Source organism: Falco punctatus, assembly GCF_963210335.1.
Source record: "Falco punctatus genome assembly, chromosome: 2".
NCBI classification, from domain to species: Eukaryota; Metazoa; Chordata; class Aves; order Falconiformes; family Falconidae; genus Falco; species Falco punctatus.
The window spans coordinates 108,993,892-109,011,370 of NC_137581.1; the positions used below are offsets into that span (position 1 = coordinate 108,993,892).

Here is a 17,479-nt window from a genome sequence, read left to right on the forward strand (position 1 = left end):
TTTTCTTCTTTTCTTTTCTCTTTTTTTTTTTCTTTTTCCTTTTTTTAGTCTCCAGCAAAGACATATTGTCTCACCAGAATGGAATGACTTCTGGATGAGGTGACCAGTATAAATTAAAGCAGGGTCCTTAGCTGAAGTGAAGCACAATGAACGTTCAGAAAAGGATGGTGAAAAACAGAAGTGTGAGCAGCCAGAGGAAGCCAGGCAGTAAATACAAAAGAATATGGGTTTAATGTATTTCTGATATCCAAAATAGAGTGAGTGCGGTTGCAGCGTTCTGGAAATCATAAATACCTTAGAGAGTTAAGACTACCTCATAAATGGGAATAGGTCATTTCTTGGGGATCATTTATTAATCACACTTTAATTAAAAGGTCAAGGAAAGATGAATATATGTTTTAATAAATAGTTCATTATTATGTAATCTAAATATCAATAAGCTGTTAATAATCATTTATTAATAACTACAAGCATGCTACAGTTATTTATTAGCCTCTAGTTATTTATTAACCATAAACAAATGGAACCTTTTCTATGCAATATAAAATTGCAGAAGGAAGTTGGAAAGAAACAAGATATGATTTAGGATTTTGACAGAAATCAGTAAGGGAAGGTAACTTGCACAATAATTATGCTGTGTTGCAGTATAGGTTCCAAACCCTCTCCTAATAACTGTAATTTTCTCATGTCTCCACAGCACATATTTTGTGACTTTTTCATTAAAAAAGCCAACACAAACCCAATAATCTTTTGCCACATAATACATTATTAGAAGAATCATAAGGAGGGAGGATAAAGGAGCAAGTTTAATAAATGCTGCAAAGCATGCTACTGCTCCTGAATGTTTGTGTTGGATTTCATATGATGTATGAGAAGCTGACATGTCCTGTGGGGGCTAGTTTACATTTTTTTTATGACAGGTTACAGTACTCCGGACCTATAGTTTATTTGGGTTTGCACTAGTGGTGTAAATATTTATTAAGGATTTGGCTCATTACATGTTGTGCAGTCCTTGCACTTTAAATCTGTGATTCACAGTATCCTAAAAGCAGAAATAATACCCCTAAATCACACCTGTCTGTGAAGAGAAAATCTGTCAGCTCTTTCCCTCCCGACTCCTCACCTTGCGACAGGCAAGGAAAAAAATAAAAACTAGAAAGCAAGCTGGCTGCTACTTGGAAATGAATTCACTGGGAAAATGTTCCTTTGTTAAGAAGTGCTTGGCTGGGATGGCTAGGCAACTACAGAACTCGGAAGAGTCAACATCTTCTTGGTTTTTAAGTCACCTAGCCTCTGATTTGGAAAAATTCTGTCTCACTTCTCTTTGTTTTATTTTTGTTTGTTTATTTGCTTGGGAGGGGTATTTTATTGAGGGCTTGGTTTATTTGCTTTTAGAAATCATTAGCTGAAGATTAGTTTTATAGGGGAAAAAAGGGTACATCAATCAGATCAGTAGTGTCGTATATTCAAATTCTATATCCAGTAACAAAATATTGTATATACAGTTTGGATGTCTTACATTGACTAAGGCTTTATTGCAACACATGTCAGCAACAACAGAAAGTGCCCCAGCCAAGAGGTTATTTTTGAGACAGACCTGCTCACAGCTGGAATTAAGAAGTGCTAGGTTCAGTAAAGGGGGATGGTGTCTCAGTATTCCATGAACAATCAGAAGTCACTGGGACTAACAAAAGGCTTCTTAATCCCGTCAAAATTATAGGATTTTTGCTCCCATTGATCCTAAAGACCTTTAACGTAGATCTTGCTAAGCTTAGGAGAGGCACTCAAAGACTTCATGGCTTGTGCACAGAGCCCTGCATATATTTACAGTGTGGCATTTCAGTGAGGTAAACTGGCAGCTACAGACTTGTGATATCTTGTTCTTGTTTGCTTTCTGAACGGCTTTGTCTTGAATTCTTTCCTGCACAGTAGCAGGATTGGAAAATACACGAATGAAAAGATAAATAGCTGATACCTGGTGGTAAGTGCAGTATTTTGAGAGAGTTGAGTTTGAATTTCTGTATGCTAGGTAGATGTAAATAATGGTCTTCCATCTCCTACTGCATCCACCTTTTAAGCAAGTGTGCCTGCCATCTCATTTTGTGATGAGCTTGACCCTGTCATACTCCAAAAATACTTCCATGCTTCTCTCGCTAAATAAAAAACTACAGCCATCGTGGAGTTCAAGTGGTCTCAAGGTTATGCAGTGTTAATCAGTTTTGTGGTTCTTAATTCTATTTTCATATTTGGCCATAGCAGTCTTTCCACTTACTTTTGTGGCACTTGATTGATTTTGTTATTAACATTACTAGCCATGGGATCAGACAGCAGTATGTTGAACAGACATGCATCAACACAAGTCTACTGAAATGTGTATTGATTCACATCAGTATTTGTAGTCTAGAAAGTTGTTTAAATTTGGGGTTAAAATGTCTCTCTGTGTATAACATAAATATATTACAAATGTTTATGTAAATGCAATATATAAAAATATATATTTATTTATCTTTATGACAAATGACACCTACTTAGAGATCTGCACTGTTACCTTATGCCTCCAGCTAAAAATTGTAAAGGCAGCGTTTCCTGACTACAAGAAAATCCATCTTGAAACTTTAATTAAAGAATTATCTATCAATGACAAATTACCACAGGGTGCATATGTCACTCACAGTTTTGGCACATCATTTCAAAGAACACAACTGAAATCACAGGAGACTAACAGATCTGGGTATTTGTTTGCACTTAACAGACAAGGGGAACATAACTGATATGAAGCAATTTCTAGATAGTTTTTATATTAAGAAATTAGTTGGAAATTTCTTCTCTGGAATAAAAAGCAGGCACTAGAGCAAGTCTAAATCTTTTAGAAAGTCTGTAAAAATTTAACTAAAACAAGTAATTCCTTCACACGTTTAAAACTACTGTGCTTTTTTAAATGTGTTTGGGTTCATGAAGTCTCCACACCGGATGAACTCCTGAGCAGCTTTTTATTTGGCTTCATGGAGACAGTTCTTACAACTATATCAACTTCTCTTTAAAAATAGTGAAAGAAGAAGCATCTGTGAGGATATAAGAATTGAGAGCTTTTTTCTGTCAGTTCTGTAGTTCAAATAAATTAATTTGTGCATGTGACAACTGATCAGCTGCATGTATATTTCTGTGCATAGAGCCATTTACAAAACAGTGGCTTTATGCAGAGTTCCTACATAGCTGATAGGCTAAAAATTATTTGCCTAATCTGTAACAGAAAATGCATTTGCAAATACTTTTATTTCAACAAATACTTTATATTTCAACAAATACAAATATTTGTTGAAATGTTTTTCACTCAGCTGATTAGTAAAAGCTCTTTATAAAACCTAAGTGATTACAATTGTTCAGTTTCCCATGAAATTGGGATTATTTTGTCCGTAAGTTATTATTATAAGGCCTGCTTCAAGACAGATTTCAAATGGGAGGCATAGGACCTCAGTATGAATAACCTTACTGTTAGCTCCTTCTGCTTAAGAAAAACCACCGGCATAGTAAAAGTCACAGTGAGCAATGATTCAGTTCTTTATTCCTTCTCCACAGAGCACAGTTTTACCTTTGTCTCATCCAGAAGTACCTCATAAATCAGATGGAAGAAAAATTACATCAGAATCATATGGAAAATTCATATAATCTGAAAGTAACTCACTGGCAGGACAGAAATCTATTATCCTGTTATTGACCAGAATGTCCAAGCCAAGGAGTTCGCTGTCAGCCCAGCCACCGGTGCTGGTTGCACAGCTTGTCCGCCAGGCTGACCTCAAGCCCATGGTAACCTGCAAGTCATGCTCTTTCTGTTAGGATATGGTCATTTGCAAAGCATATGTAATATTTGTGGGATCAAAAGCGGTACAAAAGTGCAAGACTTCAAGCTGGCAGAGTTGGTCGTATTCTGACCACCTCCCTTCTTAGCGGTTTGATCATAGATTTTGGTACTTTCTACACTGCTTTAACTGAATGACAAATTTATGGTTTTCTTCAAATAGAAATTGCTTCTTTCAGCAGAGGAAACCATGGATGTTATTCTGGAATTGCCTGTCCTTCAAACTAAAACTCTTTTCCTAATGGTGGTCTAAGTACCCTTCCTTGCAGTTATGAACACCTTTTATAACCTTTGGCTTTCAATACAGAGGACATTTAACACCTTGTAAAACATACTCACCATGTTGCAGCCCCTTGAGAGGACAACAACTCAGCTTTCTGAGTCTTGTTGTGACTGGAAATGGGATGATCTACTTGTAAGCATTTACATTCTTGTTGATTTGTCATTCTTTATTTTAGATTTCACTGGCTGGAGAGAAATATGTAAGTCCTTCTCAATGAAACTCAGTGGTTGGGGAAAATAGCCAAACCTGAGTAACTCTCAATGGACTTTTATTCTTTCTGGATTACCTTTTATTTACTAAGTCTTTTTAAACAATTAGTTTTAGCATGAGAGTTACTTTTTACTTAAATTATATTAATAATAGCCTGTTTCTGTTACACATGCCACTATAAAAGGTGTTCACCAATGATCTGATAGTACTTAATTAATTAATTAATTGATTCTCTGGGAAAGAGCTTCCCAATGATGCCATTTTTCCATTGCATGATGAACATACATAGCAAACCATCATTCTAGCAGGCTGTGTATCTATTAACAGAAAGTTTTGCCATGCTCACTGGCTTTCTACTGTTAGGAATTTAAATTTAACTATAAATAATATTGTCAACACACATATTGAGGAAAATAAAATTAGAATTTCACATCAAAAGAAAAACCTCAGACCAGTTACGAAATAGCATCTAATATAATCATTAAGCAGGAATTGAACTGGCAACCTTTTGGTTCTATGATTAGAAATATCTGAATAGGATATAATTACTTTTATTAAGAGGTACAGAAATATTTTATATGTGTAAATCAAAACAAAACCAGCAGGAAATACTGGTGGTCCTTCACTATGCATAAATGGCAAACTATTGTTTTCAGTTAATAGTGTTCTCAAAGGTTATTACAAGTGACAGTATTAGATTTGGTTACTCTTTCTTAATAAAATGGAATGCATAATGATGCCACTTATTTCTTGGAATCAGGTTTAGGCACCTGAGAAGAAGATACTTTGTGTAAAACCTGGCTTTCTTCTTGTGTTGATCTTCAACAATTCATTTTTACACCTAATGTAAAGGCCCTTTCTGAGAAAAGGCTTTGTTCACTATCTGGGTGCCAGGTTGCAGGGTGAGTGCCTGAAAATGTAGTGAGGAAACATCTAGCACTAAATCTGGCTCTCTGAGCTCATCTGCAAATCCATTCTGTGCACACCTGTCTGCAATGAGGGGCTGCCCAAAGCCTCCCACAGCTTAAGTATGGGTGGGGGAAGAAGGGACCTCCTGAGATGGGCATGGAGGGAGTAAACAGCTTGGTGGAGTGTGAACTGGCTGCAAAGGGAATTTGCTGCACATAAACACGTTCTGGGGCAGAATTTGTGTGGATAAGTGGTTGTATATAACCAGCACTCATGTACGTAATGAAGGATCTCGTTTGGGGTCTGTGCCTTCGTATGCCACAACCCTAGTTGGTGCACCACCAACTTTGAGTATTTATAACTGATTATAAAACATACTGAAGATTTACTTTTCCCTTTAGCTTCTGCAAGGACTTAAGTTTTGAAAATTCAAACTCTAGATAACCTAAGCTGGACAGACAAAATTAATGCATGGTTTGTGTTTTGCGTTTGGTTTTTTGGTGTGGGTTTTTTTTGTTTTGGTTTGTTTGTTTTTTTTGTTTTTTTGGTTTTTTTTGGGGGGGAGGTCTTTTCTTTCTTTTTGTAACAAATGACTAGCCCAAAGTTAAAGAGAGGGATGATATTAGAGGCAGTTGGTATTCAAACATCATCTTAAGAAAGATGTCATAGTTTGAGAACTAGACATCTGGTCATCATTAACCATCGCTGTTCACACATGATATTATACTTGGACTGGACCAGGAGGCAGACAGTGATTTATATCCTGTGGTCAGTGGTAAAAAGTCTGGTAAAAAGTGTAAGTGATCATGAATGGAAACCTCTAGCAGGTTCAGCTGTGGGGTAAGGTCAGTGAAGGGGACAGATTTAAAGAAGGAAATCGCACCTTAGTGATCTTCCTGGCTTACAATGAAGAGGCTCCACCTAAACTCACCAGATGGGAAGCGATGTTAAGGTACCTTTTCTACAGAATGTCAGCCGGTATGTAAAGATTCTGCAATATAAACATTAAGCTTCATTTGCTGTTATTTTTGAGGTCTGTCTCTATAACTTCTGCTGGGGAAAAAAAGTTATAGCATTACTTCATTCAATTTCAGTTGACATTGTGAAATGTTAGATTAATAGCTGTCAGGCAGTCAAATATCACAAGAGTTTGCCTGTGTACTACATGAATTTTGCCAAAGATTAAAATGTCATCACTACCATTAGGGACATTGGGTATGTACTGAATTACTCTGCGGATTATACTTTGAAAAGTTTCAGCAGCTGTGTAGATTTTGAGGCATTCATCTTTTGTACTCAGTATTTCAAATCCTTATGAATTTTCTTCCTGGACTCAGGTTAATAACTTGGGAAAGACCACTAATTTAACAGACCTCCACTTCAGATATTTTATTTTGAGCTTTAGCTCTTTGTAGCCATACCTTTATAGTTTTTCCTAGTCCTTTAGGAGTTTCTGAATTTGTATAAAGTTCAGGAAAGTCTATGATAGTGCTGCATGCTTGGGCAGAAGGATTAAACAGCGAGAGTGATCTTGGGGATCAAAGAATTTTATTCTTTTCTAGATGACGTTGAAATTAGAAGTATTTTACAGTTGTGGAAAGGTTTATAAAGGGAAGGGAGAGGAAAGAAAGGGAAGGGGGCAATGGGCCCCTCTCCACTGTTATCTTTCGGCGTGAAGAAAACTGTGGAGGCCTAATGAGAGGGGGCAGGGAGGTGGGGGTGTGGGGAAAGCAAATTAAGGTTTTTTGATTTTCAGCTCTAAGAAATGTCAGGGTAACATGTAAAGCTCCCCACAAAGCTGTTCTAGACCTAACCCATCTTCTTGCATCTGTGCACACCTGAGCACCTAAGGTTAACAGCTGTGCAAACTCGTGGGAGGTGACATCCCTGTGTAGAGGCTTTTGCTTTGCTTCCTTTCCATACTAGTAGTTCTCGACTTTCATTGGTTCAGTTAAGCATGGAATAAAGCCTTTAGTGTTTGTCCCCATATCCATTACCAACAGAAAAGATTCAAATGCCTTGGCTTCTGATCAGTATATCTATTTCAATGGCTTTGTTCATAAACTTTGTCCTCATTTCATTAATGCCCAGGCTTTTTGGGAAAATTATGCTTGTGCCCATTCATATTCTCCACAGAGACAAAATACCCACTGAAATCCATGAACAAAAGTGTGGCTTTCCCATGTTTTCCTTTGGGATGCACTAGAAATCAATATACAGAATACCAGGTTTCTCTCTTCCCCAAGGTAACCACGTGCCTGCATTCACTGTCCATCCACCCCAGTGTATTTTTAAACTGCACTGAATTTTGTTCCAGTTCTCTGTTTTCTCTGTTAGTCTGACAGTTAGATAAAATCTCATTGAGCTTGTGGACATACGGGCTGCCCTTCAGTCATGATAAACGTAAGAAGCAATTCTCTTGGCAATGGGTATCTGTGTGTGCACAGACACAGCAGAAGCATGGCAAATGCAGACAGCTGCAAACAGTCAAGAGGATCACCTGCAAAATAAACCCAGGAAAACAGATCTTTCTGGATATTGTGCTGGTGAAAACCTACCTCTATTAAAAAAAAAAAAAAATCTCCAAAAAACAAGTCCACTGTTGTGAGGTTTCTGATTTGTTCAAGAAAGACTGTTTTTGAGTACATTTTTGTAAAATGAGATTTGTTTCAAAGAAACATGGTTATAATAATTTATGTTGCCTTCTAACAGAAGCAGCAAGTAGAAAGACACCAAACACTGGTGAAGAGCTCATATGAAAAGAACTAAAGGATATTCATATTACAGAGTTTTTGTTTCTGTGCTGCTGGCCACTTTTGATTTTCATTGAGTTTTTTGACTCATTCAGTGTCAAAGAAATAGATTAATTTTTTTTTTGTCAAAGAAACCAATACATTTGATAACAAAAACGACATTATGGAGTCCAGCTCAAGAGTTAACATCAGTAATTTTAATTTGAGCACAAGGATTGTCCCTAAAACGGAAGTGAATAATGTGAGTTATTCAAAACGAAAGCAAAAACTGATCTATATAAATCACACTTCCATCATTTTTTTAAAAGTTAACAAGTAAGATCTCCAAACAAACTCAGTGATGGGCTGAGGAAAAAAAAATGGGGTTTTATTTTAATTTTGAAAGTTTTCTTCTAATCTAGCTTCAAACTTATTACATGACTGTCAAAGCTCTTCATTTATTTTCATCCTGTACTTCTATTCCTCAGCCTAGCATGAATTTTTATAAAATTAATCTTCAGGATAAAGAACTTAAAAAAGCACTTTTTTCAAGTAGTGGGGAAGTCTAAGTAAGCCATGGTACTCCATCAGAAACTATTAACTTTCAGCATCCTTAACACTGATTAACTTTAAGGTAATTGAGATCAGTTAATGTCTCACTGGGACAAGAACCCTATTTTTTTTTCAAATTTTATCATCAAAACTTCTATCTGCAGTGAGAACTCTAGAATTTGAATGGTATTCCACCTCATTTTCTGCAGGCTGCTGAACATATTCTTTATAATTTTAAATTTAAACCTCTCTGGGATAGTCTCATGAAAATGGAGCCTTTCATTGGTTGCATAAGGGAGTAACAAAGCTGTTCCCCTCCCTTTCTGGTCAATTATATCGATTGTGATTCTGACATTTTAAAATTTATTTCTTCATTTACTCCAATTATACTAAGCATGATTGCCAAGATGATTGTCTTGGACTTCGAAAGACATGCAATGAGCCAGCTCACTTGTAGTTGTGTCAAAGTTAATTATTTTTTTTAAATCTAAAATGACCAGGGATGCATTCTGCTTTCTGTTTTGAATTAAAATCACTTTTTCACTGCTGTGTTATTCCTAGTTCGTATTGATTTTAGGTTCAAAGAGTATTAACTTCAATTCTAAATTTTCTTTTAACCTGTAGACAACACGGAGGGAACCCAGGCTCTGTATTTCCCCAAGGGGCTCATCCAAAGCTTAGCGAAACATTCTCAGTGACTTAATTTCACTTGATGTCTTTGAAGAACCGTCTCTTTTATCCTTCAGGTTCAATTTTTTGGGAAATACTTTTATTCAAATGCAATATATCCCAAACTAAGAGTACTCTTCTTGCAACTGGAATTACTTGAATTTTTACAAATGCCCAAAAGCAAAAACAGCAACAAAAAAGAAGAATAGGTACTTAAAAATAATTTTCATGTATTAAAAAAAAAAAAAAAAATAATTGTGGTGGGTTACCCTTGGATAATAGCCAAAACCCCACCCAGCTGTTCTCTTAATCGACTCTGTCAGTGGGATGAGGGGAGCAACTGGGAAGAAAGAGAGAGCTCCCACGCTGAGGTAAGGACAGGGAGATCGCTTATCAAGTTCCTTTGTGGGGAAAACAGATTCAAACTGGGGAAAATTAAAATATTTTATTGCCGATTAAAACAAATACTTTACTCATGATGCACGTACTGGTAAACAAAAAGATAAACATTGAAACAACTCTTCGTGTCCTTTCCCAGGGTCGACTTCACCTCTTCTCCCCAGACCCCACCACCTGAGCAGTGAAGGTCAAGGCAACACGCAGCAGTTCCTCTCTGCTGCTCCCTCCTTCTCACATCTCTTCTCTGCTCCTGTGTGGGCTCTCCATGGTGGCAGCTCCTCGGGAATAGCCACGGGCTGTGGTGGATGCCTGGTCTGGTGCCAGGTAGTACCTTCTGCTCCTCCTCCTCCTCTGACGTTGCCGCTACTGTTTTTCACTCCTTGTCCTGTCTCAGTCTGGCACTTTCTGCCCCTTCTTATATACATTTACTCCACGGCACGGCCATGGCGGCTGCGGGGCCCAGCCGTGCCCTGCGCTGGGGCCGTTGGAACCGGCTGGAACCGGCTGTGCCTGGCACAGGGCAGCCCCAGCCGCTCCCCACAGGGGCCGCTCCTTGACAGCTACAGTCAATACAAATTCAAACAAAATACTTAAAGTTTACCTCTGGGCTAGTTCTTAAAAAATTTGGCTTCTGGGTTTTTTTGCACATAGAATTACTTTCAGCCAATAAAATCCGTAACTGAAGTGGGTTGGAGGAGCTGCTACCGTCGGCCTTCTAACTTGAAACAGGAGTGCACTTTTTTGGAAGCAAATTTAGTGATCACCCTAGTTCACCATGCCATGGTTCACACAGTGGCACAGCCTCAGAGCATACAAACGAGGTTCTTTGCCCTGGTGCCTCACCTGCAAAGGATGCTCCAGGGTACCCTGAGCCCACACCAACCCCCGGCACAGCTCTGGAGTAGGGCTGAGCTGGTCTGAGAACCAGCATACATGGGCACGGGTACAGACATGGGCATGAGCACATCTGTCAACGCCAACCGATCCTCTGCCTGCTGTGCTGCACGTCTCACTAGTGCCCAGATGCACTTGCAGAGTGACAAATGCTGATATTCGGTCCAGGATCCGTCACACGCCTCAAAATATTGTCGCCTATGCGGTATGGTATCTGCTTGCTGGACTACATGGAGTAAGCCCAACAGTATCAATCAAAAACCTAGTGAGACAGAAGCCACGTGACCAAAAAAAGATAAAAAATACAAGTAGGTTTGATGCAGTAATTACCCCTACGATAGCTCTTTCTAGGTAAGGCAAATTGGTGATGACAACGTAGGGAAATTTGCCTCTCTAGCACTGTTTTCTGAATAAAATTTCCCACAGCTGTCAATCAGGCCATTTTACCCTCATGCTAAATTAGCACCATTTATTTTAACAGTGTCTTTTGTACAAGGCTGAAAGGTGAACTATATTTTAATTCAGCCTTGAGAACATTCTGTTGTGTTGAAAAAGTTCCTATTTTGTGTAGTCTTTATTATTTAGCTAAAAGTCTTAGACATATAACCTTTACCTTCTCAGCCCGGTCCTGATCTTTAGACCATAGCCTAAGAAGTACTTTTTACTCTTTTTGCTTTCTAAATGCAAGTGAATGATATTTTGATCATAGTCATATATATTGCCTTTTCATTTTCCTGTGTAGCTGTAAGGTGTTGTCTGCTTCGTTTAACACTTACTGTACTTGGATAGGAAAGGCAGAATAGCTTCTGTGTGACAGGTTAGGCCCTGTCAGACTTGCCTATAGCCTGCCATGAAGGATGCTCTGAAAAGTATCTGCCGTGTCTGTTCCAGACACAGAAAGGCAACAGAGTCTTCCTGACTTTGAGCATAAAAATGGGACAGCTTTGGAGAAACGAAAACAGAAAGCAAGCACTTACATTATTAGGTTTATCATAGATTAATAACCTTGGATGTGATTTTATCATTATTATTTTAAAATATTTCAGATTTTCTCAGGTCTGTTATTTTTTCTTGTATTAATACCAAGTAATCTGGTCCCATAAACCAAGCTGAACCGTTACAATGAGACTTACACACAGTATGTTTATCCAAGTGCTTAATTCTGTCTGCTCCTTTCTTCCAGAGCCATCCAAATGCATAGATGGTGGTGGTTATAAGCTTTAAACTCCCTCAGTGTATGAGATTTTATCATCTTCATGCACCAATGCAGAATGCTTTGACTCACTTGAACTATCTGATGAGCCTAGATCTCCTTTCAGAGTCAGAATCGAGCACTGCCATTCGTGGTTCCTAGGGAGTCAACGCTGGGCTCACATCTGGAGCCTGCTCAGCATGCTACAACTAAGACACAGTTTGAAACTGGTGGTGTCACCCACTTACCTGTTAGTGAGGGGCACCCGTAGGTCAAAAGTGGTCCACAAGTTGCTCCACCAGGCCACTGCCTTCTTGGAGGCAGGAATAGGTGCAGAGCTCCCCCTGCACTCACCCCCCCACATGCAGATAAACTCCATGCTGCGTGCAGCGGGGAAGCATAGGCATCTGCTGGCACAAGGGCAAACAAAACAGGTAGCTGCTGATGAAAAAAGGTGTGAAGCAGGTTGCTACCACTGTGCAGGGAGGTGGATTGCCTGCCTGGATAGATGTCTGAAGGTGTGCAAGTGTCCAAGAGCAGCTGTTTGCACCGTGCAGCCAGGTAAGTGTCTTCTGTTTCTGTGCATGGGGTGTCCTTGTAGGAATGGAGGGGAGAAGAAGCACCTGCAGGGATGTGAGGCAGCAGCTGCTCTGGAGTCAGCAGGAGGAAGGACTTCCACAAACTTACTTTGTACTATCTGTAAGTTGGTTCACCTTGGATCCTATTACTTGGTTACCATACTATGTGATCTCTATTTTCCAATATGCCAGAACTCTTTATTAAATCTCTGTTTAACCACTCTGGCTTCAGCTGAGCTTTACATAACTGCGTGGGAGACGGACTTGTAAGGTTAAGAAAATTTGGTACAGTCTTAGAGGTATCAAAAAAAACTGAAAATACTTTAAATTTGTAACTTAAGAATCTCTTCTTTCTGGTCTCTTGGTTAGAAAAAATAGATATATATGGAGGATTTCATTTGGGTTTTTTTGTGAGCACTCAGATCTTATTCCATACCATTTTATCCACCTTTTTTTGAAACTTCTCATCAGACGTACAAATTGGATAATGTGAGACCTCTCTTTAAAAAATGAAAGAAACAAATGAGCCTTTGCTAGTGAGCAAACCTATTCAATCAGCTTCTGTGTAGAAGCAGTTTTCAACATTAGCAACTGGATACCACCCATTAGCATGACTTAGTGCAGCTGTGAAATGCTGCCAAACTTTTGTAATACAATTATTATGTGGCAGCATTGCATAAAATAAACCAGGGCTGCCACTGTAAGTTCTCATTTGTAACAATTCTGTTTTTTTAAAAGCTGATGAAGAACATCAGGCAGTTCTGTGGTACAAGGTAGATCTGGGAAAGCTCAGTCCCATGAGAATAAATAAAAAAACTGCTGTACTAGACATCTTCTCAAATTAAAAGTCTGTTGCATTTCTGTATTGGTGCTTGCTTTCCTGGAGAAAAATACCAAAACATTCTTTTTTCTGCAATTAAATAAAAATTAACCCCCCATATTTGCATGACACACAAACTTATTGTAGTGCCTTGCTGACTTCAGAAAAAAATAGTTCACAGAAGTCTGTTGATTTAAATTAGATAAATTTTCTATAAGTCTAATTGTCTAATCAAGGGGAAAAAAGGGTGTCTTCTAAAAAATGCTGGGGTTTTTTTTCTACAAAAGCCAGGAGACCATAGACTGTATGTGTAAAAGGACTGTTTAGAAGAAAATTATGTGAAAATGACTTTTAATAAAGACCTGCAAATCCAGCCAGCATCTTAGAAAGGATCCTTAAGATCACTGAATTGTGTTAATCCACACAATCTTTACAATACATGTCACTCCAAAATCTCTGGCAAGGACTCAGCTATGCAATGCTAACATTTAAATATATGTACTTATTTCCTACACACTGATGTAATAATGAAAGGTATATTGCTTCCTCCCTTGTTGGCTCATTTAAGGTTTCATACTTTCTGGCCGTATTTTGGAAGCTTTTCTCAGGGCAGACCCCTGCTGCTGCAAACAAATCTTTATCTGTAACCAGCTACATATAATTTTAGCAGCTTTTTCCCTCCTCTCATTATTTTCTAACTCTTTCATCTTAGACCTTGGCTCTTTCACTATTCACTTAACTACCAAATATAATTTTGAAAGACAGATGAACTAATAAAAAAATGTCATTCAGTACATTTGTTTCAGTCAAATCATAACATTTTTTCTTTGGTTTTGCTCTTCTGAGATTTTTTTTTTTAATCCCGATTAAATAACACTGCTAGCTAAAGTTTGTATTATGTAATCTGTGATTTTTATCTCTCATTAGTATGGTGTTTAAAGCATTGCTCTTTCAGGACAGCATTTTATCTCACTGAAACCTTTCACTTCTTTACTGAAGTATTAATTTCTTCATAGGATGCTGTTTGCACTATCGTCATGCGTTAAGATGTAGAGATGTGAGGAATCAATAAGCTAGAGTTGAAGTGTCGCATCTTGTAACTCACATTTTGCTATTAACTAGTTACACTGGGTTTCTGTCCTTGTTTATAGGATAAGCAGGATCATTTCATGTGATGTTAGGCCTTACAGATTCTTAGCTGACCCAGTTAAAGACAAAAGATAGTCATCTTCAGAGGTCAAAAATTGGTTAGTTAATTGTTAGGCTGAAGATGTTTCTGGAGCACTGTTGTATTTTTGCTAAAAAAACCACACAGTTTTAAGGTGCTCACTGTGGAGCTCTTTCTACGCTCAGTTTGTCAAAAAGGCTCTGTGTTCTTTGGACAAACCCACATGACTGAGCAGATGTGATCTCATAGTCTGCTGCCACCAAAAGGTAGAGGTCCTTTCCCACCCCACCCCCGGAGGCTGTGGAGTCCTGCCAGTTAACTTCTGCCACTTGTGGACCATTGTGAGCCACTTTAACTCACTAAACAAAATTCAGATTGGCTCAGGATCTTTCACAACTGTTTGCAAAAGAATCGAGGTATTATTTTCTCCTCAATCTGCTCAAGAAAAACCCAGTATGACAAAAAACCTAGGACATTTAGAATGAAGTTCTTGGGCTTTAATTCTGTATAGGGACTCCTGAAGCACAAATTCACCCTTTGTCTGAGCAGAATTAAAATGACATGCATAAAAAGGGAGGATTGCCGTGGAGTTATGCATACTGTCTCATCACCTTCAGCTGGTTGTACTTATTTTCCCATTTGAAGTCCATAACTGTAAGAGTTCTGTAAAGGTCAATTACTATGATCATTTTCTTCTTTTAATTAGCTTTGGTTTGCATATTTGCATTTTTGTGAAATTTTACCGTAATTATTTCCTGCAATCTGGCAATTTCTCACCACCCCAGCTGCACAGAGTTGCTGGGAAGTCAAATTTGACAGGAAACCTGGGACAATTTTTTCTATAGGGGATCCTTATTTACCATAGAGATCGTGAAAGTCCTGGCCCTTAATATTTAAAAGAAAAAACCCAGGAAAATGGTATAAGCCCAAGGAATTCTGTTGTTCCAATAATCCTTAAAAGCTGAAATGATCCCCTGAGCCAAGGGCAGCCAGGTGCATCTTGGAACATGTCATGAAATACTGATAGAAGGTGTTGAATCACAACCTTTGTTGGCCTCAGTTTCTGGAAATCGCAACAGTGAAGAAAAATCAGCTGGCCTTCAGGCACTCAGAGAGTAGCCTTCGCTAGCCATAGAGGAAATGTGATGCAGCTAAATCTCAGGAGAAACAATCTTTAGAAACTCTTGCTGCAAGCTCTAGGTTTACTGGAATAAACCTCTGAAAATCTGATGCATGGAGTCCGATTAGAAGATACAGTCACTGTTATTCCTTTTTTAGTGTCCTCTTTTATTACTTTCCAAACTTCAGTTCACAAAGCATGTTCCTGGCTGTATAAATGGTCACTGGGTTTGTGCCCATCAAAATAAAATGATGGGGGTTTACGTTGCATGTATACCACAGTCCAAGGAAAATTAAATTGTAACTGACTACTGAGAACTTGATCCATAGACCAAGCTACACTTGATTTTTCCACTTGCTCTCAGGCTGTTTGGTTATGTAACTGGACTTTAAATTAGAAAATGCATCTGATTTCTCCCATTTCTCTGTCTAGCATTTCTTAAATGGTGGTACTTGGGGGGACTTCCTAAACTCTAATGATTTAGAATTTGCTATAGAGTCAACCTTGAGAAACTTTATTTCAAACTTCAAGCATTACAAACATACAAGTGTAATGATCACACAGGCAAATACAAATACTTGGTAGAAATCAATAGGCCAAACACTGTTTTCTCACGTAAGTCTAACATTTCAGAATACACCCTTTGAAATCAATGTATTTATTCTGGATTTACTGGTTGATTTTTGGTTTTTTGTTGGGTTTTTTTTTCCATGGCTAGCCTGATGCAAAGATCTAGGTTTTGGGTTTCTTACAGTTTATGTATTGTATCATTGCCATACAATGAAATTTAGGCATCACATCACAAGAGCAAAAATCAGAATAGGTAAATCAACCCTCCAAATATTTAAAAAGAAAGCTATCAGTAAATACTGTACCAGAATAGGTTGAGAGGGAAACAATGGCTTAACTGCAGAAAGAATAGTATCCACAACGAATTTTTTAACAGTTTTACAGCAATACAGGTTTTCTTTACAGTTAGGATAATTTAAGAGAAGAAAATAGTTACTTATTCAACAAAAGAAATACCAGTCTTGATAGCGATAGCTCACCCTTTCGTAATGCATGCTAAACAGCATGTGTTAAAGTTTTCATACAATACTATCAGAACACAAACTAAGAAGAATTGAGTTCTAGATCAATATAGTAATGGATTAGAAATGCAGTTAAAATATAGTTACAGAACAATGGTCAATCCAGGAGAATGAAACCCAGTCTCCATTAAATGGGGAAGTGCTATATGACATAAATAAATACTTGGAACTTAAATTCATGTTTTAAAAACTCAACAGACCCTGGAGTTGTCAATGCCAGAGTAGAATTGCTCTAAGAAAAGCCTGTTTGCTGCACGAAGCTGTTTGAAACAGGGACCCTCTGAGTTAGCACTGACACAACTTTGCACCGCTGAATTAGGGACGATGCCATGGAGCCATGATTTGTCTGCGTTCAGAGACTTTATCAAAAACATCATGCATTTGTGTTTTGGTTTTGTGGTTTGTTTTTTTTTTCCTCAGCAGCCAAGTGTGTTAATACTGGTTCCGTGGATAATTTCAAATAGCTAGTTATATTGAAGGCTATATAGAGTAAATGATGTGACTCATTTACTTCAAATTTATGTGACTTACTTTTAAATTCATGTGACTCTATCCTGAAATGATAGCTTTTTCTGCTTTGTTTCAAAATTGTTACTGCAAAGTCAGATCAAGTTAGGTAAGTTGATTTCATCATTCTGTTAAGAAACTTTTTCTCACCTTTTCTGCATAAGGCAAAGCAAAGATTTTCAAAAGCCATATTTTTTTTTTTTAATAAAAGAAAATATATTATTTGGAAAACCCTAGCATTCTCATGATTTGTAACCAGTATTTGAAGTTAGATAAGTAGGGTGGGCTTTGTCAGAGTACTGCTTTTTACCATCCCTGTAAAATTCTACTCAAACTTGTGGCGTCTTTGGGAAATCACGATTTGTACGTGCTTGGTAGCAATTTGTTAGATTTTTTTAACACTAATATATTCCTAAAGGATATCATCTGCACTGGCAATGCTCCAGCCAGGGCTGAGAAGGAACTTCCCTGCAACTGTCTTCTAAGATGCTTCAGGCTA

The 17,479-nt window shown here is 38.0% G+C and overlaps 1 long non-coding RNA gene across 1 annotated transcript in view; it reads right to left on the bottom strand.

Moving 5' to 3' along the window:
- The window catches only part of LOC308059116, a 61,443-nt gene continuing 43,964 nt past the window's right edge, over positions 1–17,479 (bottom strand). Inside the window, exon 2 of the long non-coding RNA XR_013926138.1 lies at positions 1–17,479. This exon is cut by the window's right edge and continues 26,880 nt beyond it. This is a non-coding gene — a long non-coding RNA (uncharacterized lncRNA).